Here is a 23340-nt window from a genome sequence, read left to right on the forward strand (position 1 = left end):
GAGTATTTATATAAGACAAGTAAAGAAGAAAGTAAAGAGGTCACTATGGGCTCCATTTAACAGATGACAAAACTTATGGTCTAGAGATTAAGTGACTGGATCATTGTCACGCAGTTATTTAATGACAACTGATTAGACTCTAAAATCTAGATTCTTAGCTGAGTGAATTTTCTATTGTATGATAGTGACTCTGCAAAGTAACTGCCATCATTTGACTAGGGCTACCCCTAGCATATTTTCTTTTTAAATAGATGTTATATAAAAACCATGCCTGGTATTCCACAAATACCATGTCAACAAGTAAGAAAAAAAAAATTACATAAAATGATAGTGCAGTATGACTCACAAGATTTCTTGATTGCTTTCCAAAGTGTTTTTCCTTGTCTATTCAAGACAGGACAAAGTTCCTAAAATGGCACTGTTAAAACTCCTCTATATCTTCTTTGGGAATCTGGAGACTGGCCAAGCATCCATTCTGATACTGCTGGAACTAATGCTGCACTTTATAAAGTGGGTCACAGCTTGCTCCTGAGTTGGCTTAAGGATGCTGTGGGCTTTGACCTGGGTGAGCAGAACTGGTTCTTGTACACTGGCTGATTTCAGCAGCCCCTTGCCAAACTTCACATGGGGATTCACACAGCGATCAGACTCTAAAGTAATTGTGTGTCTATGCTTCAGGATAACCTAATATCTAGGTTTTAAAGATTGACAGCTTTTAATCTTCCTTTGTGAATGGGTAGTCTCCTTCCATCCTTATTTTTACCAACAATGCAGAAATGCAGCAATTTTGGTATCTTTTTGGTTAGGATATGATTTGAATGAATTATGTCCTCTCCAAATTTATATGTTGAGGCCCAAATCCCTGATTTGATGGCATTTGAAGATAGGACCTCTGGGGGATAATTAGGTTTAGATGGGGTTATGAGGGTGGGGCCTTTATAATGGGATTAGTGCCCTTATAAAAAGATACATTAGGGAACTTGCTGTCTTTCTTTCTCTGTATCATGTAAGGGCTTAGCAAGAAAGTGGTTTTCTGCATCTCAGGAAGAAGGTAATTGCCAGAGATCCATTACACTGAATTTGGACTTTCCAGCCTCCAGAACCGTGAGAAAATAAATTCCTGTTGTTTATGCCATACAGTCTATGGTATTTTATTATATCAGCTCAAGCTAAGAAAAGGTAGTATGACATTGTAACTGCCATCTCACTGGACTCATAGACAAAAATGCCTCTATACTCCTTGAAATTGGAATAAGTACTTCTCTCTAGCTTATTAGTATGTATATAGCGGGTATAATTTAAAAAATAACATGTGAGGGCTTGAAAATCAATGTGTTGTTAACTTGGATATGCAAGAAATTTCACCAAGAATCCAGTCTTCTCATTAGTGTTGGGCTATGACAAAACAATGTAAAGCTTTTTACAGAAAAATGTTTTGGATTCTTCCAAATTATATGGTCTTTTTTTGGATAAATATTCAGTCAGTTAAAAATCAAGCTGCCTCTCCAGTTGTTTTCCTCCTTCTGGACTTTCTAAGATGGCATCTGGATTTGACTAACTCACTGCATTCTCATTGGTATTGAGGAAGGAATCCTTCAATCTGCTTTTAAGCAGGTGGATGCCCTTCATTTTATCTTATCACCAGGTGTCTCCTATACATTTTCTGCTAGTGCAGCTGGACTTGTGCATCTCGTCTCAGTATGGTCAGGGTCAGTTGGCAATTCCTTGCTGACTTGGTCTCAATTCATTTTTCCTGAGTCTTAATAGTATTTTGAGAGTGATCTTCATTTTCTTTCTTTTAGTTTGATTTTAATCAATACTATCCTTGTTAAAGAATCTATTGCAGCAGCAGCAACAAAAAAAGCTTTGTCTGAACAAGATAATACAAGGGCTGGAACAAACCCTGAGCTTGTCCAGATGATCTTTGGAGATGAGGAAACTAAAACTCTGAATTATTAAACAAATGATTCATTGTCAATCAGATGTTAGAAGCAACAGGATAAGAACTAGATTTTTTAACTCATGGTAGAATACTGTTGCTTTATAATCTTAAAATCACTTTTAAATGTACTCTTACAGATATGGATAAATCCTTTTTATAATCATATTCCCATGTTTTTAGATTTGAAAATTACTTTTTTGTTATAATTCATCTCATTCATTATGTAGGGAGTAAGGGTTATATGTCAGACCCTGAACAAAGCACTTGTAGATTAACTCATTTACTTCTCTGAGCAACCCACTAATAGTTTTATTGCTATTATTTCTACTTGATAGATGAAGAATCAGAGGCATGTATAGGTAAAATGACATGACCAAAGCTACATCAGTGATGAGTGACAAAGCAGAATTTGAACTCAGATTGCTGACTCCAAAGCATGTTGGCTTTCGTAGTAGACATTCAAATAAGCCACAGCTGTCCCATTTGTTTGTTTTGCTCCTGGGAATTCTGTAATTTACCTTGTTCCTTTCCTAAACTGCTTATTAAATAAACCTAGGCCATAATTGTGACTCACCTGTATCAAATTAAATCATTTTCTGGATTTTTCCACACTAAACTCCTGGCTCCAAACTGTTTTCTTGTGTTTGCCTCCAACTGTCCCCTTTTTACCCATTCTTTTCTTTTAATATATTTTATCTTGTATGCATCTTTACACACAACTTTGTGTATATGTATTGTATGCAGCTTTGCAAATCACTTTATAACCTTTTTATGTAAGAAAGCAGGGTACAAATAAATAAGAAACAAATTACTAAATAAGCAATTAGGCAACCCCAAGTCACTCTACTGGAAAGCTAGAATAATATAGGCTAATTATTCATGAATGTGGGGCTAACTCTATACAGTCTAGCTGCAAATGTTGAATAAGCCCAAGTACATCCAACCACAAAGTTCTACAAGATGGAAAGTATAAATAGAATTTACTGCAAAGAGGAACAGAACACTCCAGGGTGAGACGTCTGGGAGACTCTGTCGGTTAAACCTCTGCCCTTGCTCAGGTCATGATCTCAGGATCCTGACCTGGGATAAAGCCTCCTATCTAGCTTCCTGCTCAGCAGGGAGTCTGCTTCTCCCCTCTCCCTCTTCCTTCTGCCCCTCCTCCTACTTGTGCTTGTACTCTCTCTCTCTCTCTCTCTCAAATAAGTAAGTAAAATCTTAAACAACAACAATAACAATAAAGAAGAACAGTCCAGGGTCATTTGTAGAGGCTCACTCTAACAGGCGTGAGTTCTCTCACAATAGCATGAATTAGACATTGCTTTTTTATGGGTTTTCTGGTCTATTGCTTTGTTTTGTTTAATAGAAGAACTCTTATATCAGAACCCCCCCCAAAAAACAATGGTTAACTCAGGTTAAAAAAAATAATTGTAATTTCTCATTTTGTACAGAGAGAACTATGTCAAATGAACATTATATTTTCCTGTTGGTTGGAATCTCTTGTGGGCAATATCTGAATTTTTGTTCTTAATAATTTGGAATCACTGGCAACTATCCTTAGCAATACAGAATAGCAGACTAAATTATTATATGGGTATCACTACACTAGTACAATAAAATGAGATCTCATATTTTATTATAAATAGCTTATATTTAATTCCACTTATAGATATAAGAAGGAGCTAACTATCCAATATTTTTTGTCAAATGATATTAAAAATGAATTTTTATAAATTATATTCTTTTGCATGTTTTTCTTGCTAAGAATCTGTCTAAAATTGATGAATAAGAAATACCTCATTGTGAAATTATCCGCCCTAGATTCCCATTATGAGATTTCAAAAGGTAATTTCATTCTTCATTTGAGCAATTGATATATTTTTAGAACTTTATGTTTAGAACTTCTAGTTAAATTTGGAAATTTAGCAGTATTCATGACACCAAAATACTTTGTCAATGTTTGTTTTATAAATTGTCTAAAGCAAATAGCAAATGTAACTCTTACAATCCCATGGTTCTGTATAGAAGTAGAAATTGCTTTAGTTCAAATTTGATTAAAAGTTATTTACAAGGGAAGATTTAACTCTATCTTTGAAAACAAGTACCACCCATTTTGAATAATGATATGTTAATTAAAATAAAATTGATTGATTCTGACTTTATATATTTGCTAGTACTTCAATTTTAGCCAGGAGAAGAATGACTATGCTTTAGTATTCAAATGCCACCTTCATGTTTAAATTCATTGCTGTGCTGTGGGAAGAGAAACAACAGAAGCAGCTGTCTGCTTCCTCCACATTTAGCCAGAAGTTCAGTAACTCCCAGAATAGGCAGGATTAGATACTGTCAAACACAGTTGCCCAATTCTGTGTTGCAGATTTTTTTTTTAATATTCCACTATAGGATTGTAAAATGTTGAAATATGTAAAATATGCAAACATTTCCATTTGCAAGTCACAATGAAAATATAGACGATAAACAGGTTCTATTTAGCTTTGTAGATTTCCTAGTTGAACTCATTTACCAAAGAAAGATATTATTTTTATTAATAATGGAATCAGAATTTATTAACAAAAACATGTTTCCAAACATAGTACTTATAGTACTCACTCTTAACCAGTGAAAAAATCTTGCTTACCTTTTCACCTCTACTTATTGGATATTGTGCCTTCTTTTTTATATTATGCCAACAAACCACAGTTGTCTTCTAGACATTGAGTTCAAACTGATTATATAGTTAAACCATTAACATTGTTAGCCCAGGAGCATGCTTAAAAATATTACATTAGAAATATCCTCACAGTCATTACTTCAGGGCAATTTGGGAACTATGTTCAGCTCAGATCCAAACTGAAAATTAGCCTTCTTAACAAAAAGTTAAGTTTTAGAATACTCTTCTGACCAGCAGAAGAGCATGGGTCAAGAAACAGACAAATGGAAAGACGACATAGAAGGACAGAAAGAAAAGAGCCAGATAAATGAAAAAGAGAAGTTATATTGAGCTATTATCAATATTATCAATAGCCCAATACAAATACTATTGCCCAATACAAATATTATTTACAAATGTTATGACACATAGAGTATATCTTTTTTCTTAACACTCATCATCCTATCTAATTTACTCACTTTTTACACAAAACAATGAAAAAGTCCTGTAAACTATCTAATGTGGAATCTCAACATTAGGAATATGTGAACTGTATCTTAAGAGGTCGTATTGAGTGCAGCTTGGTGGTTCTGAATAACCTCTGCACTTTTTAGAACTTTTGTGCAGGCTGAGCCTGCATTACAGTAAGGGGAAGAAGGAGTAGATATGAAATTTTACTTTCCTATCAGTTTTTGAGTAACTATTCCTCCTCCTGCATACGCATTCAGGCTGAATTTGTGTATACACCAAACCTGCATCTAGGAGAAACATTGTCTTTGTGCAATGAGCAGTGTAGAAATTAGAGTAACTAGATAATCCTTTACAGTGGTTGCTCATTCCCAGGAACAGCCTCAGGTAGGAGCTAGGGAAAAGAAGGCTATAAATGTTCTCCTAGACACAAAAGCAAGAAACAAATAAATGCAAAGGAAATTTTGCTCTTTTGTTAATTATTTTCAAATCAAGGGCATTTTAGGTAGCCATGTGGTAAATGAATGACAGTAAAAGGAAAATGTTGGGGAGTTTAGCAGAGTACAGCATCAGCTATTATTAATCTGATGAACTTTTCACTTGTAACCTTTGAAAGTGTATTACCATAAAGTGAAGCATGGGAAAAAAAATTCCTGTAGAAGACATTTTTAGGATTTAAAGTGTACAAAGATGGGCAACATTAACAATTTGAAGTCCCATTAAATATTTCATGGTTAAGAATTTTTAATGAACTATATTACAGTTAGATTGACATTCATAGTTACTTTTCAAAAAAGATAAAATGAGTGCTCCTGAAAGGTTTTTTTTTTAATTGAATTTTTAAAAAATTATGATGCTATATTAAGGAATTTTATAGAAATCACTTTGGTAGGGTACTTGTAACTCCTATTAATTTAGTTTCTTTTCAACTTCTAAGCCTTATTTTAGTATTTATGCAAGGCTAACATTTGTATAAGAAAAAGATATTTTAACTATACTAAACATAATATCTGAGGAAGAAGAAAGCTGGTATAAAGCTTCCTAGAAGATTTCTGCTTCTGAACATGATGGAATAATTGGGACTGGACTTGCCATTCTCCCATGAACATCTACAAAACCAAGCATGATAGATGATACATCCATGCCCAAATATGAGACAACAGGCAGCATGAACTATGGTTCCTAAGATAAAGGAAACAAATATGATGAGCCCTATAATTGACCCAGCTTTCTGCCTACAGGCAGAGTCTAGACCACAGTGAAGAAAGGAAAAAGCAAAACAAAACATAACAGTAACACTGAGTAAAAGACACAGAGGGCAGAGAATGGGGAGGTGGCTGTAATTTAGAGAACATGGTATTAGAAAAAAAAAGGGAGCTATGCAGAGATTGTGCTCCCCAAAATCTGTAAAAGTGTCTGCTTGATCCTGTTGTGAAATACTAAGCAAAACTTATGTAAGGATGAACTCCATGAGGTCAGGCAGTGTGAGAAACCTAGAAACTAAACAATTCCCGGACCTCATTCAGGTCTGGGAGTTGGTGAAGTCTGACAACTCAGACTTCAGAGTCTTTACTCAACATGGGATAATTTGGATATATGAAACAAGTTACGCCTTAGCAGCAGGAATGTGCTAGTATTCTAAGATACACCCATGATCCAATCTTCCAGCGATTCATGATCTTCTCCTCTTAAGTGTTAGCAGGACATAGTGAGATGCCTATAAATTATAGAATATAGCAAAAAAATGGTGAAGTTTTACTTCTTCGATTAAATTAGAAAACAGTATGGCTTAAATCTTACTTGCCTCCTCTCTTGCTTTCTTTTTGGCTTACTGTAATGGAAGCCAGCTGCCATTGTGAGCTGTGTTATGGATAAGATCAACTGGCAAAAGGAAATAAGAAAGAGCTCCAACCAATACCTTATAAGCAACTGAATCTTGTGAACAACCACGTGAGAGACCTGAGAGGAGGATTCTTTCACAGTCAAGTTTTAAGATAACTGCACCCCTGGCTGACACTTTAATTATAACCTTATGAGAGGCAGTAAGCCAGGAGAACTCGTGCTGGGATTCCCATTCAATGGACACTGTAGGGTAATGAATGTGTATTCTTAAAAGCTTTAGTGCTTTGGCACAATTCTTTTTTTTTTTTTTTTAAGATTTTATTTATTTATTTGACACACACACACAGAGATCACAAGCTGGCAGAGAGGCAAGCAGAGAGAGAGAGGGGGAAGCAGGCTCCCTGCTGAGCAGAGCCCAGTGTGGGGTTTGATCCCAGGACCCTGAGACCATGACCTGAGCCGAAGGCAGAGGCTTTAACCCACTGAGTCACCCAGGCGCCCCGGCACAATTCTTTATATAGCAATAGATAACTACCCGGAAGTAGGAAGCTACCAGAATAAATATCTAAATACAGATAATTAATACAAAGGATAAACTAGCCTTAGATTAAAAACTACTATAGACTATGAGCAGAGCTGAAAACAAGCCTTGAAAGGACCAAACTGATTAGCAATAACTTACATATCAGCAGAATAAAGTCCAATTTCCCTTAAAAGAAGTCAACAAAAGCTAGCATTCAACCATGTAAAATTCACAATATCTAACTTCTAATCAGGAATGTCTAACTATGTGAAAACACAGGAAAATATGATCCATAAAAGGAAGAAATTTCAGCAAAAGAAACAAATCCAAAAATAACAGCAATCATAGAATTACTAGATAAGACTTTAAAACAACTAAAAAAAATATGCTCAAGCCTTTAAAGGAAAACATGAACATCATAATGACAGAAATTAGAGATATACATGAAAGGACCAAATGGAACATCAGGAGCTTTGTATATCTCATACACTATATGAAATTAAGACTTTATTGTATGTTTCAACAGCAGACATGGCACGTGGGAAAGAAGGTCTGCGAACTTGAAGATGTGGAAATAAAATTTCTCTAACATGAACCCCCCCAGGGAAAAATATACAAAGACTAAAAACAAGAATATAAACAGTGATTCTGGGACCTGTTATACTACTTCATTGTCCCAGGTGTCAGTAATACCAAACTGTCTAATAATGTGTGATTGGAATTCTAGGAAGAGTATTGGGAAGCATATAAAAGTTAAGGAAAAGGCCAAAATTTTGCCAAATTTGGTAAATAATAGTTATATGTCACTCGCTGGAAGTTTTAATGAGTCCTGATTTGGCTAAATACCAAGAAAAAATGCCTAGGCATATCATAATCAAATTGTTAAATACTAACAATAAATGAAAATTTCTTACACAAGTCAGAGCAAAAGTCAAATTATTTAGAGAGGGACAAAGATCACAGAGGCCAGAAAATAATGGCCTAACATCTTCAAAATGCTAAGAGAAAAATTTGTCAATCCCGAATTCTATACCCAGTAAAAATGTACTTCAAAAAGAAAGGCAAAATGAATTTTTTTTAAACAAACAAAGACAGAATTTATCACTAGCGGACTTGTACTACAAGAAGTATTTTAAAGAGTTCTTCAGGTTAGTGTATAATGATGACAAAGGGAAACTTGGATTTACTAAAATTAATGATGTTGGGAATAGTAAATATATGAGTAAATAAAATGCTGAGTCAATATGCTATTCTTATTTGAAATATCTATAAAAATATATGACTTTTAAAACAAATGTAATAAAAATATATATAATGGTGTTTTCATATATATGTAGCATATGTTATAAATCACATGTATGAAAACAAAAGAAGAAAGAATGAGAAGGTGTAATTATATTATTGTAATTTTTTTTACATTTTATGTGAAGCAATATAACATTATTTGAAGGCACAGTGCAATCAGTTAAAGACACATACAAAAAACCCTACAACATCAGCAAACAATAAAACAGGAAGCCATTGCTATAAAGCAACAGAAAAAATAAAAAGGAATATGAAAAAAACAAGAAGTCAAGAAGAGAAAGGAAAAATAGCAGAGGTACAAATATAAAACAAATAACAAAATGATAGCTTTTAACTTAACAATATCTATAAAGACTCCAAGTAAAAGGGAGAGATTATCAGACATATAATAGCGTGACCCAATCATATACTTTCTATAAGAAATGCATTTCAAGTGTCAAGACAAACTTAAGTTTTATAATAAATGCACAATAAATAGGGGCGCCTGGGTGACACAGTTAGTTAAGTGTCCAGTTCTTGATTTCAGCCTAGGTTATCATCTCAGGGTCCTGAGATATGGCTCCATGCGCAGCAGGGAGTCTGCCTCTCTCCTTCTCTCTGTCCCTCCCCCCTCTCCACTTGCCCATCCTCTGTCTCTCTTTCTCTCAAATAAATAAATCTAAACAAATACACAATAAATATAAACATATATCTATATATCGTATATCACTAATAATAAGAAAGCAGACATACCTATATTGATATCTGAGAAAGTAAACTTTAGGACAAGGAATTATACCTGGAGAAAGATATTTCAAGGCATAAAGAGGGAAATTAATTAATGTATACAACCCAAACTGTGCATATTTCCAGTAAGAGAACTTCAAAATGCACAGAGCAAAAGCTGACTGAACTGAAGAGCAAAATAGAGAAATCTACAATTTTATGTGAAGTCTAGAATTCTTTTTCTGTAACTATAAAGAAGACTTAATCAGTGGTACTAAAAAATAGAAGTTAATTGATATTTATGGAATTTTCTCTTCAGCAATAGCAGAATAAATATTCTCAATAGCATATGGACAATTCACCAAGATGGACCCTATGTGGGATATAAGAAATGTCTTAATAAAACTAAAGACCTGAAACTATAAAGGTTATATTTGCATGTAATGGAATTAAATTTTTAATTGACTTCAGAAATTTATCTACAAAATTTCCCCAAACATGGACATTAATCAACATACTTATAAGTAACCATAAGTCAAGAGGAAGTCACAAAGGTATTAGAAAATATACCAAATTGAATAAAAATAAAAACATAGCATGCCAAAATTCATGAAATACAGCTAAAACAACACTTAAAGGGGAATGCAAGACTTTAAATCATTATATTAGGAAAAAAAAGTCTGAAATAATCAATATTAGCACCTAAAGAAATGAGGAAAAGAAGTAAGAAATTAAATTTGAAGTTAATAAAAAGAAGAAAATAATCAAAATAACAATCAAAATAACTGTGGGAATCAATGAAATAGATGACAAGTAATTAAGAGAGAAAAACCAATAAAACCAAGAAATTTTTTAAAAGGTCAAAAATCAGTAAACTTCTGGCTAAACTGATAAACACCAAAAAAGTAAAGAAACAAACTATCAATATTAGAAATGAAAGGGAACTTCAGATTTTACAGATATTAGCAAGACAGTAGGTAATATTATGAACAACTTTGTGCCAATACATGTGATAACTATATAAAATTTTTAAATTATTAGAAAGGCATAAATTACCCAAATGGTAAACCTCTAAATGATTAATACAATATAATTAATATATTCTGTATTATGTTGCATCATGGAAAAATAGTGAAAAGTCAAAATATTTTTTGGCATTATAACTATGATTAATTTCCTTACCCCTATCTTAATATTCTTACATTATTTTTACTAACTTTTTAGGAAGAATAGTGTATATGCTATTGTATACATAACTGATGTTCAACATCATTATTCATTAAGACTATAAAGTACAACCATTATAAGATACCAATACATGGCCAGTCGAATGGTTGTAATGAAAAAGACTGACCATACCATGTATTGGAGAGGACATGAAACAATTGCAATTCTCATGCCTTGCTGGTGGAAGAGAACACAGTAAAACCACTATGGAAAACAATTTGGCAACATATGCTTAGCATACATCCTAACCATTCTACTCCAGAGTTTATATCCAACTGAAATAACATATATTTACACATGTTCCAGCCCAGAACTAGAGAGCAACAGTTGAATCATTAACTATTTTATTCATATTAACCCCAAAATAAAAACAAGCCAAATATCCATCAATAACTGAATGGATTAATTAATTACTATACAGACAATGGATAAACCAATGGTAAGGTCTGTAACTAAATACAACTCATGAACAAAAAAAGAATAACTACTGATAAACCCAACAACATTCATAACTCTTAAAAATGTTATGCCAAGAGAGAAAAGGCTGACAAAAGATTACACGTAGTGTATAAGTTCATTTGTATGAATTTCTGTAACATGGAAAAGAAATCTATAGTGACAGAAAGATAAAGCTAACCTGGAGCCAGAGCTATAGGGTGAGGATATTTACCACCAAGAGGATAAGAGGAGTGTTCTGCATCTTGATTGTGGTGTATTCACTGTCAAACCCATCAATCTGTAGACTTAAAAGGAATGTATTTTATTGTGTATAAAGTAGTCCTCAACATCATGGAGTTTAAAAAAAAAAAAAAGTAAAAGAAAAAAGTAGTAAATCACTGGAAGATTTTTCTTGGTATTCTAATATTTTAATAAATCAAAAAACAAGATGCCAGCTTTAAGAATATAAAAATAATATGAAATCCACATTCTGAAGACAGGGTTGTGGCACATGGGTGGCTCAGTGGGTTAAGGTTCTAATTCTTGATCTGGGCTCAAGTCATGATCTCAGGGTTGTGAGATCCAGCCCTGTGTCAGGCTCCAAGTTAAGCCTGGAGCCTGCATAAGATTCTCTATCCTCCTTTCCCTCTGCCATGCCCCCCCATCCCCTTCCCCCACAGCTTTCCTTCTCACACTTTCTCTCTCTTTCTCTAAAACAAACAAACAAACAAACAAACAAATAAATAATAAAAGAAAAACATTGCATAGCCTTAAAAAATAAAGACAAGGTCATTAAAGCCTAAATCTATTTAAGTTTACACTATAGCAGATGTAAGGATCAGAATATATTTCCTTTGCTGTAGTCAGTCAAACACCATATAAAAAGAATGAAAACTTAGTAAATACGACTTTCTCTTCTGCCCGAAAATGAAGGAAGGGATAAAGGAAATAAAAGGAAAGGATTAAGATGAAATGAGTGAAATGAAGAAATAAGGTCCTGTTCTATGGTTATAGTGTCCACCATAGATGATATAATGATCTAAAATCTCTGAATTCTGTGGAAATAAGAAAAGAGACCATTGCTTGGGTCAGTGACCTAAAGTAAAATAATGATTTTCAAATTCTGTTATGTTACCTGGGACCCATACTTGAAAATGCCTATATTTGTCTCATATATGCCTTTGGGGTGGAGTCTCCAAAGATAATAATTTAGTCAGAAGAAGTCATATGTAGCATATCTAGCCTTATGGTGATATTTGGAGCAATGTCCCCTCAAGTGGGATACATACTTGTAGGGAGATGGAGGTAATACACTGAGATTTGAAAAGAAATATGAAACTTTATATCCCTTAGATCTAAAATTTTCAAGTAAGGTTTTTAATAATATGTTGATTGAGAATTGTTTTTTCCCAAATATGAATGGTTTTAGATAGGTCATTAGAGTAACCACTTCTTCCAGGATTACATCATCCTGCTTCTCATACTTTCTTTATCTTTCTAGGCCCTCCGAGTATTTGATTTTCACTGCGAGAACACAGGTGATTCTGCCATTGCATTCTGAGGGGAGACCATGAGTTTTTCTAGCCTCACAAAGAAGGAAGGGAGTTTTGTTTTTGTTTTTGTTTTTGTTTTTGTTTTTGTTTTTCCCACATGCAAAGCTTTCCCTTAATAGAGCACTCACTCAAAAGCCAAACATAGTGCTTTGAACCAGGACTGGTGAGTTGAGGGAGCTGGGTGAGCACACTCACGGTGATCATTTGTCTGGTGGAAGGATCTCTTATGTGATTTTTAAGGTTAATATAAGAGATTCTTCCCCTGGGGCTTCAACTTTCTGTGCAGATTCTTTAGCTTCCCCTTTGAGGAAGTCTATCTTTCTACCTCTGATGACCAGGAATGCCCTGCACATGAACTTACTGAGTGAGAAAACAAGAAGAACAAACTCATTCTCTAGAATCACAAACTTTTTTTTCAGAAAGTGGGGCAAGTCTAAAAAGTATATTTTAAAGTGACAGTGAATTATTAGATTAAAATATGTACAAATCTGTAAAATTTTATTTGCTGCCTCAGTTTATTTTCACTCACAGTCAATGTTCTTAAGTGTATCAGAATCCTGACTTTGGAGTTTCTAGAAAGAAATAATTTAGTAGAATCAGAAAGCACATTTCTGTGTTCAATAGCTGTTTACTTAAATGCACACTGCAGTTTTCAGAAGCGGTTTCCCCTCATTGCCTGTATTTGCATAATGTTTACTGCCAGGAAGGTTATTTAAGAGCAGTAAAATTTGAAGTTTGGAGTATGCTCTTTAATCAAGGCAGTGGTTACTCCATCTGGAATCATTTGATTATTTAGAAAAGTCTAATTTGGTGTATGATTTCTGTAACTTTTTGCCAATGTTATTTCTAAAATATGAAGAACACAGGTTTTGGAATAATGCTACTTTTAGTTTGGAGTATATATGCATTCTTAGACCACTGCTAATCTGATTCAACGATGGTTATATAATTGGAGTATGTTTTTCTGCAGAAGGATGTTGTCATCTTGTCAAGCAAAGGAAGTAAGAGATTTGGAACCATGAATAAAAGACATTTTATTCCTGGCTCTACATTTACTCTTTGGAAAATCTTGGGCAAATATATCATTTCCTTTTCCATCTATAATCTAAAATGCAAATAGAGCGATGATATTGTTCATCAGACTTGAAAGAGATTTATCTTGCATTAGTTTGTTTCTCTGAAAATGCAAACACCATGCAGGATTTTAAATAGACCCTTGTGACTTCTAATCTGTCTCTTCCTACAGAGAAAGAGTTCAACCATTGTCTCCTTTTTAAATATTTTCATTTGTTTTTATTTGTAAAGATACAAAATCTTACATCATGTTGCACTGAACATAAAATTCTAAAATTAGAATTATGTACATTTACTTAAATATACATCATCAAGTTTGTTTCCTGAAACTGGGGAACGGAGAAATCCACTCTACAGTTCTCACAATTGTTCATCAAACTCTTTTCTCTCCATGAGGTAATGGAGCTTCTATTTGTACTGCAGTATTCCAACTGGCACCAAGGACTGAAGAGTCTGTTAGAAAGGAAGCTGATCGACCATATTTTAAGAAGAAATTTTCCTTTTTACAAATGATGAAAAGATTAGTGACTTTAAATAACAATTTTAACCTTTATTTTTATTTTCAGAATCCTCAGGTATGTATCTGATAAATTTCCTTTAATTTTCCTGTTGAGTGACCTTCACAAAATGTTTCAGGAAATACAGTCGTGTTCTATGAGGTTTTTGCTCTGTATATGTTTACTTTCTTCATAATGGACCCAGAAAATAAAAATTTATCATCTATATGACTTCTTACTTCCAAAGCTAAGAACTCTTTTCGAATCCAAAATCCATAAATGCATGTGCACAGGTGCACACACACACACACACACACACACACACAGTATCTCTCATATGGGAATTATATTCCTGAGCTACCAAGCCACCCCAAATTTCAACTTGCCATAAAATGTCCTTACTTTTCATCCAAATCAATCATCAAATATTTATTTTATGTACATATATATTCAAGGTTTTATGTTAGGTTTAGGGGCTATACTTACTTTGATTTTAAGTGAAAAAATACAACTTTCTACCTAAAATATACTTTTCTATATAAAATATAACCTCAAAGTAATAAGTAAATGGTCTAGAGTAGAAGACTCTTTAGAGATATCTATGCAAATTATAATAAATCTCTTTTTTTAAGAAACCATCTGAAACTCAACTTTGTAACAAATAGATATAGTATAAACATAGGCATTACTTGAATTTTATGATAAGTAGTAAGTAAATATTTTCTAAATTCTCTTTGCTTTACAAATAAAGGATAGTGGATACCTTAGTTCTTGCAGTCTCTATCAACAATTTTTTTTTTTTACTCAGATATTACCATTAACTCTATTTAGAATTGAGACCTATATATATATATATATATATATTTAGATTAATTTATTTCAGAGAGAGAAAGAGAGAGGAGAGCATGAGTTGGGAGAGGGGCAGATGGAGAAAACCTTTAAGCAGACTCCCTGCTGAGTGTGGAGCCCCAAGAAGGGCATTCCAGAACCCATGAGATCATCACCTGAGCTGAAAACAAGAGTCAGGTGTTAACTCACTGAGCTACTCAGGCACCCTGAAGACTATATTTTCAATTAAAGTTCTAACTAAAGTTTTATTAACATATCTGATATTTCAGGGGCACCTGGGTGGCTCAGTTGTTAAGTGTCTCCCTTTGGCTCAGGTCATGATCCCAGGGTTCTGGGATCAAGCTCCACATTGGGCTTTCTGCTCAGTGGGGGGCCTGCTTCTCCCTCTCCTACTCCCCCTGCTCGTATTCCCTCTCTGTCTCTGTCTCTGTCAAATAAATAAATAAAATCTTTAAAAAAATATCTGATATTCCTTTTATTTCCACAGTTGTCCTTGATGAATAGAAAGGATTCTGATAAACAGGAAGGGAGGAAAGAATCTCAAACAAACCACCTTCTCCAATATTGGTTTCTTCATAGTATAGATTCCTACCAATTATCATGGCTATCTAGGAGTTTAATCCTTTCCAATTATGACAATAAAAATCTAGTAGTTCTCTATGAAGTAAGAAAGAACACACCCTTGCAGACCTGAGAATAGTGTGGCTTGTAGTAGGCATGTATAATTAATATATACATATAAATGACAGTAGTTATTATTACGACAATGACACATATAATATATATATATAAATGACAGTAGTTATTGACAGCTACAGTTATTATTCAAATACCAGCTACATACATATGCATATCCTTTCTTCCCTTCTGCCAAAGTCCTGCTGTGAAGTCCAGTTCTCTATTTCATTCTTAAGGGTCATTTCTCTCTTATAACTCACAATATATGCTATGAAAATTTGATTCTGTCACATGGAGTTTCCTAGTGTCTCAGGCATATCTATGGATATATGAAACCTCAATGAAAATAGAATTCACTGACTTTGTCTGTCTTTTGCTTGATTATTTTAAAAATTAGTAGAGTTTTATTTTTCTATTTTTATTAGTGATAAGGTGTTTTCATCATCCCAGTTATAATCACCTTTGGCATATTTTAAAGTTATAAATTCGAGTCAAGATTAATTTTGGCTCTGAAATATATTTGAACTTTGACTTATTATAATAATTAAGTTAAACAAATAATCTTTTTCAACCTGTGCTGCTCATTAGCATCATCTGGGAAGGTTTTAAAATTACTAATGCCTTAACTCCCACCTTTTCTGGAGTTGGGGCTTGGCATTTTTTAAGTTTCTCAGGTGGCCTCAATATAAAGCCAGAATCAAGGACCAGTAAAGTAATAAGCTCTATTGGTTAATCTATTGTGGGAAAGATAACAACCATTGGAATGCCATTCATCTCCCTTAATGTAATCACTTAAGTACGTCCATATAACATTTATTCGTCATGTCTCAAGTTGGAATTACTGTGCTCAGTTCTGAAGAGGCAAAGATAAATAGTCATGGTTTTTAGCAACAAAGAAAAAATATTCTCAATGTTTCTGTAGAAATAATGTTTTCTGTTTCATTTCCCCCAAAATACATACTCATACCCAGCTTCATGTTTTGTATTTACTTCTACATGAATTCTAAGGGCAAGAAACATTTCAGATGATATGTAGCATTCTGAGTTATGTTTATCATTCACCATTGTAATAATACTATTTGCCTACTTGAACTATTTTACAGTTGACAAATACAATTATATGGTTGACAAGAATAAAACCCAGAAACTTTTTGGACTCTGGCTTATCTGTAGTGATTAGACTGAGCAAGAAACTATAGTTGACAGTAGTTTTTCTAAAGATAATGTCAGAAATCATCTCTCCAACAGATGATTAACAATAAGAAAACTTGGGTTAGATTCTCTATAAACTGCTTTCAACATTAAAGTTCTATGATTCTAAGAAAGTAAGTTATGTGCAGTCTAGACCTGACCATCCAATGCAGTAATCACTAGCCACATGTAGGTGTTTAAGTCAAATAAAATTAAATACGATTTAAAAATTGGTTTCTCAGTTGCACTTGCTAGATTTCAAGTGCTCATTAGGCACGTGAGGTTAGTGGCTAAATGTATATTAGATTATGCAGATTAGAGAACATTTCCACCATTACAAGGAGCTCTATTGCACAGCACTGGCCTACACAGATTTTTTTAGAGCAGTATGTAAAATGAGTAGCAAAGCAAGAGAGAAATTCACATGGAAGACTCAATAATCCAGTATACATGATACTATACACAAGAAGAAGAAAATGATCAGTCTTGACCCCCTTTTAAATTATTGTATTTTATACTCCTTTTGATGGGATTTCCTAGAACACAGTTACTATTTCATTATACTTAATCAAGAAGTAATCATTGAGAAATGTCAAGATCTGCTAATATGAAGAAAGCACATACTTTTTAAATTTACCTGTTATGATCTAGACCTTAGTGTTGTCAATTTCAATTTTACTAAAAACATCCACCAAAAAATTGTTATTGGGGCCAGAAGCAATGGCTCAGGAGGTGACAAAGTGCTTTTGCTAGGTCCGACCCATAAAGAAGAGGTTACAGTAATCATTTAAAATCTATTTATATTAGCCTGTTTCAAGCGTTTGATGTACGGCTGCTCTAACCACAGAAACAGCACTCCTGTCTACAGATTTGCTCGCAGCCCGACAGTCAGGTCAGGGCATGGGCAGTGGTAAATAACACTGGTGAAGAATAGTGTGAAGAAGAGTGAGCAATGACTGTTCAAATAGAAGATCATTAAGTCACTTCCCATATACATAAATGGTTGCAAATGAGAAATTCATAGTTGTTTATCTTGTTGTTGTTGTTTTTTTTTAATAGATTTCGGCCAAAACAAAATCAATGGATACACACTGAGCCAAAGAAAACTGAATTTAAAAGAAGATGATAGTGACATCTATCAGGCGATTCTTCTAAATAGAGCACACACCCACCCTCTGGTCTGTAGCTAGTTGATTATCTGTAGCAGAGGGTTTTGGCCTACCTATCATTTCTTATTCAGTCTCATTGTTGGGAAGCTGCTGACTACAGGTATAAAAATGTAAATGCAAAAGCAACTGATCCTTCCTATCCCTAATTCCTGTGATTCTACCATCCCACTAAAAAGGCCAAAAGATTAAAAACTAGATGAATCACTCTTTAGTCTTTCCTGTACAATAAAAGCATCCAGGCGGCAGTGGGTGTTAAGTACCATTTTAAAGGAAGGAGTGTGAGTGGGAGAGGGAATATAATTTCACTGAAGACGAAGCAGTCTTTGGAACTGCACCTGTCAACAGAATCTGTTTTAAAATGTGCTTGCCGACAAAGTTTAAATGGTTGAGCCAGTACCAAGAGAGGTGTTATTAACGGTAGATAATGGAAAATAATCTCTGAAAAGTATTTGCTCCTCTAGTTGTTATTCACTGTCTGCAGCATCCAACCAGAGTGGGCATTTTAGAATTCTCATGCCCTCATAATTTAATTATGTTGCATATTTACAGAGTTTACCAAAGGACTTTATGATGTGTTCAGAATGTTTTGCAAGGAAGGAGATTTTGATTTGTTCTAGTTTATTTGCAGTAAAGAAAAAAATTACATTACAAATAAATTTCTCTACATAGAATAAGCAAATAGAGGCACAAACTGAATAATAGATCAGTCAAGCTAGGCTCATTTGTGCTATAACAAAAAATGACTTGTAAGCCCCATTGACACAGAACATTGAACACTCGGTTGTGTGTTTATCACTGTCCAGGGCCTTGTTCAGAGTCACCATCACCTGAAACCTAGACTATAGGATCAGCCCCACTGGGGACACTGTCAAGCTCAAGGGAAAGGGGGAAATAACAAGGTGGAAAACCATGTGATGGCTTGTAAATCTTCTGTTTGGAAATGGCACATGTCAATTTCTATCATCCATTTATCAAAGCCTAAAGTCAATGAGGTGGAAAGGTATAGAGAGTCCTTGACTTAGGATGGGGTTATATCCCAATAAACCCACCGTGAGTTGGAATATCGTTAAGTCAAAAATGCATTTAATACATCTAAGTTATCAAATATCATAGATTAATCATAGATTAGCCTAGTCTTCCTGAAATGTGCTCAGAACACTTACGTGAGCCTAGAGTTGGGTGAAATCATCTAACAAAGTTTATTTTATGAAAAAGTGTTGAATATCTCATGTTATTTATTGACTACTTTACCAAAAGTGATATCAGAGTGGTTGTAGGTATACTGGTTGTTTACCCTCCTGATTGTGTGGCTGACTAGGAGCTAGGCTCACTGCCACCACTCAGCATCACAACAGAATATCCTACTGCTTATTGGTAGCCTAGAAAAGATCAAAATTCAAAGTATGCTTTCTACTCAATGAGTTTTGCTTTGCATCATTGTAAATTTGAAAAATTGTAAGTCAAATCATCATGAGTTGCGTACCATATACCATATGTACAGTCCTCCATAGCAAAGGGACATATAAGAGGAGCAGCAGATATTTTGAACAGATAATATCACCCAATACACTAGTCAAAATTTAGGCTGCTGGAGTCAGACAAACATGAATTCAAAACCCGGATCAACAGATTAACACCTGTGTGACAGGTAAATAAAAAAAGCTCTCTAAGTCTTAATGTTTATTCTATCCCATGGTACTTATTTCATAGAGTTATTGTAGTATTTAAACAAGATAAGGCATGTAAAAGACTTAGCATAGTTTCTGACACTTGTAAACACCCAGTGTTAGTTTTATTATAGTCAAGCTCTGTTTAAGGTTTGTTTTTTTTTTATGCTTTCAATTTCTTTAACATTATAATGAAATTCTTTAATATATTTGAAAACAATAGTAGTTCTAAATATTCCCTGGTGGCTAATGGAAAATGATAGAAGCTATTAGTTTTAAATGCTTCATAGCAATAAACAATGCTTATCTACTCTTCACATTTTAGCTGGGACAGAGAAAGGGATTTGGAAAAAGGTAACATGTAGTGTCTTTTTTATAGTAGAAGCAAAAGAAAAGCTATAAATCATTAATTATAATAAATTCTAATTCATAGGGCACCTGTGTGGCTCAGTTGGTTAAGTGTCTGACTCATGATTTCAACTTTGGTTATGATCTAAGAGTCATGAGACCCAGCCCCATGTTGGGTTCCATTATAATTCTCTCTCTGACCCACCCTGCCCCCTTCTCTCTCTCAAAAAAAAAAAAAAAAAAAAGTTAATAGAAAGGAAAAAAGAAAAAAAGGGGAAAGAAAGAATGCACCTTTATTTCACAACTTTGTAAAAATACTGTGATTAAATTTCTTTTCTATTCTACACCCACTAATTTATTGTTTTCTAGGATCTTGCTCCTAATTCAACTTCATTATATAGAGCACCATATTAAAACAATATTTTAAAATAATTGCAAAAGAAAACATATGACAAAAGAACCTAGAGAATACACCTGGAAGTTTTGTTAAATGTCATGGAATTAGTTCTAGAAATTACTTTAGTATTAGCAAATGGTAAAATTTCAACGAGCAATATTCATAAGTTCCCTCTGTCTGAAGTTTGATTAATTCAAACAACTGTTATTAAAGGTTACAGTAATAATAAAGGTGAAAGAGAATAGGATGTTTTTAAAAACAAAGGACATTATGCTCACATTTAAAATTCATAAGCAAAATTTTCATATAAACTGGCATTTCTTTCTGCTGACATTTGAGTTGGAGTTTAGCCTCATTTCAAGGTCACTGGCTAAATGTTTAATGTGAAAAAGTTTTATAAATCAAAATAGGCAACTACAATACTAATGAATAAAATCACCTTTCTTTTTTTTTTTTTTTAAGATTTTATTTATTTATTTGACAGAGATCACAAACAGGCAGAGAGGCAGGCAGAGAGAGAGGCGGAAAAGCAGGCTCCCGCTGAGCAGGGAGCCCGATGCAGGGCTGGATCCCAGGACCCTGAGATCATGACCTGAGCCGAAGGCAGAGGCTTAACCCACTGAGCCACCCAGGCACCCCTAAAATCACCTTTCTTTCTTTTTTTTTTTTTTAAGATTTTATTTATTTATTTGACAGACAGAGATCACAAGTAGGCAGAGAGGGAGGCAGAGAGAGAGGAGGAAGCAGGCTCCCTGCTGAGCAGAGAGCCCGATGGGGGCTCAATCCCAGGACCCTGAGCGGAAGGCAGAGGCTTAACCCACTGAGCCACCCAGGCGCCCCTAAAATCACCTTTCTTAAAACAATCTTTTGGTATCCCTTGAACCCTTTCCCAAACAAAGCAGCAATCAAACAAAGAAAATATAGTTTTAGCTTAGCTTTTAGAGAGAGCAGACATTTAAAAGCATAGTATTTCAAAACAAAGCTAATTAGCAAGCAAAAAAGAAAGAGAAAACACCAATGGTGACAGTTTCATTTAAACCATCATCATTCAGTTACTCAAGGTTCGAGAAACATACACCAAAATTTACACCTCCTAACATTTAAAAAGTAGTGTATGAATTCATCTCTTCCACTCTATAGTATATCTCTTCCTTATGTCACTCTTTCCTTCCATTCTTTCCCTGGCACCTCAGTTTGAAAGGGATCACTTTCCAAAGCTTACCTCTTACTGACTTTCTTGCCATAGCAAAGTTGTATGATGCAAATGCCTATGCAAATGCCCCAAAGACCTAGAATTTCCTTCTCCTTCCTCTGTTCTGGACTCCCCTTCATTTATCTCTCTTTTCTCCACCTCTGTTCTGCTTTTCCATTTTATTTCTATCTGCATATCTCTTTTCTATGTATCTTTGGATCTGAGAATTGAAATGAAGTCAGAAAAGTCCACTGACATGGAAACAGTGAGATAGGGGAATTGTCAATAACAGTCATAGGCACACAAGGGGAAAAAGAACAGAAAGGACCTTTTCATCCAGTGGACTGTGTAATTAGCACAGCGCCATGAGCTTGACTTCATTCAGGTTTCCTACACTGCATAGTGGTAAGGAGCTTTTAACATTTTTTTTTAAATGCCTGCTTTCTCTCCCAAACGTAAAAATAAATAAGTAAATAAAATCACAAAAGAGTGATCAAACACTGATATATCTTGCTTATTGAATATCAAATTCTATGCTGGTATCTGGCCACAGAAATGTGAATAAAGCATGCGTTTAAACTAAGAGACTTCTTACTGCAGCAAGGAAATTAAATATAGAAACAGCACTACTATAATGAATGTGCTGAACATTTTAAAAGAGTCATGATCAGGATCATAAGAACATACAAGAGGGATAACTCATTCGTTTTTATGATTTTCATGTAGCATTTGTAAATAATACATGTGAGGCTTAATGTGTTCCTCCTTGAATAGTCTGATCCTGTGAACCATCATTAGATATAAAAAGTTTTCTATTCGGAAATAAAATAATTTCTGTCCTCATGGATCTTATGTGTCAGTAGAAGAACACAGACAAAAAGGCAAATACTTAGATATATAGTGTATTGAGTGGTACTAAGTGCAATGGAGAAAAATAAAAACAAAGAAGGCAGCTAAATGCACATGTGGGGGCTCCCAGGTGACGTAGTCAGGTAAGTGTTTGTCTTAGGCTCAGGTCATTGTCTCAGGGTCCTCAAGCCCCAGGTTAGGCTCGCTGCTTAGCAGAGAATCTACTTCTCCCTCTGCTCCTCCCCCCAGTCTTGCTCTCTCTCTCTCTCTCTGTCAAATAAGTGAATAAAAATCTTTAAAAAAATAATAATAATAAAAAGAATGTATATGTGTTTAAACAGAGGATTGTATTCCAGGCAGAAGAAACAGCAAGTGTGAAGGCTCTGAGGCAGGAGCAAGCAAGCCAGACATGGACCAAGAAAAGCAAGGTCAGGATACCTGGAGCAGAGAAGTAACAGAGCCCTAAGACATAAGATCAGAGTTAATGGGCAGCCAGATGGGAAAGTGCTTTGTAAACAATGGAAAATAATTTGGCTCGTTCTGAGCTAGCAAGAGGTAGAGATGAAGATAGTAAGAAGCACTATTCTGAAGATGGACATTTCTTTGAAGAGTTTGGAATACCTTGTAATCCTAAGAGAACAGATCCGGAGTCAGTGGTGGAGCTTCTGCAAGAGAAGGGTGGTACTCTGAAGCATCTGACCAATGAAATGCCAGTGTTTTTATTAAGCGTGGGTGTGGTTTGTGTGACTTTGCTCTAATTGCTGGAATTTCCAAGGAGC

The 23340-nt window shown here is 34.5% G+C and overlaps 1 pseudogene across 1 annotated transcript in view; it reads left to right on the top strand.

Annotated features, from left to right (window-relative positions):
• The window catches only part of LOC308338295 (cell cycle progression protein 1-like), a 53266-nt pseudogene extending 30239 nt beyond the window's left edge, over positions 1-23027 (top strand). The window contains exon 3 of the transcript in view: positions 22903-23027. The product of the transcript in view is annotated as a cell cycle progression protein 1-like (transcript). The remainder of the gene's footprint in view (positions 1-22902) is intronic.
• The last annotated feature ends 313 nt before the right edge of the window (positions 23028-23340 follow it).

This window comes from Martes martes, assembly GCF_963455335.1.
Source record: "Martes martes genome assembly, chromosome: 2".
NCBI lineage: Eukaryota > Metazoa > Chordata > Mammalia > Carnivora > Mustelidae > Martes > Martes martes.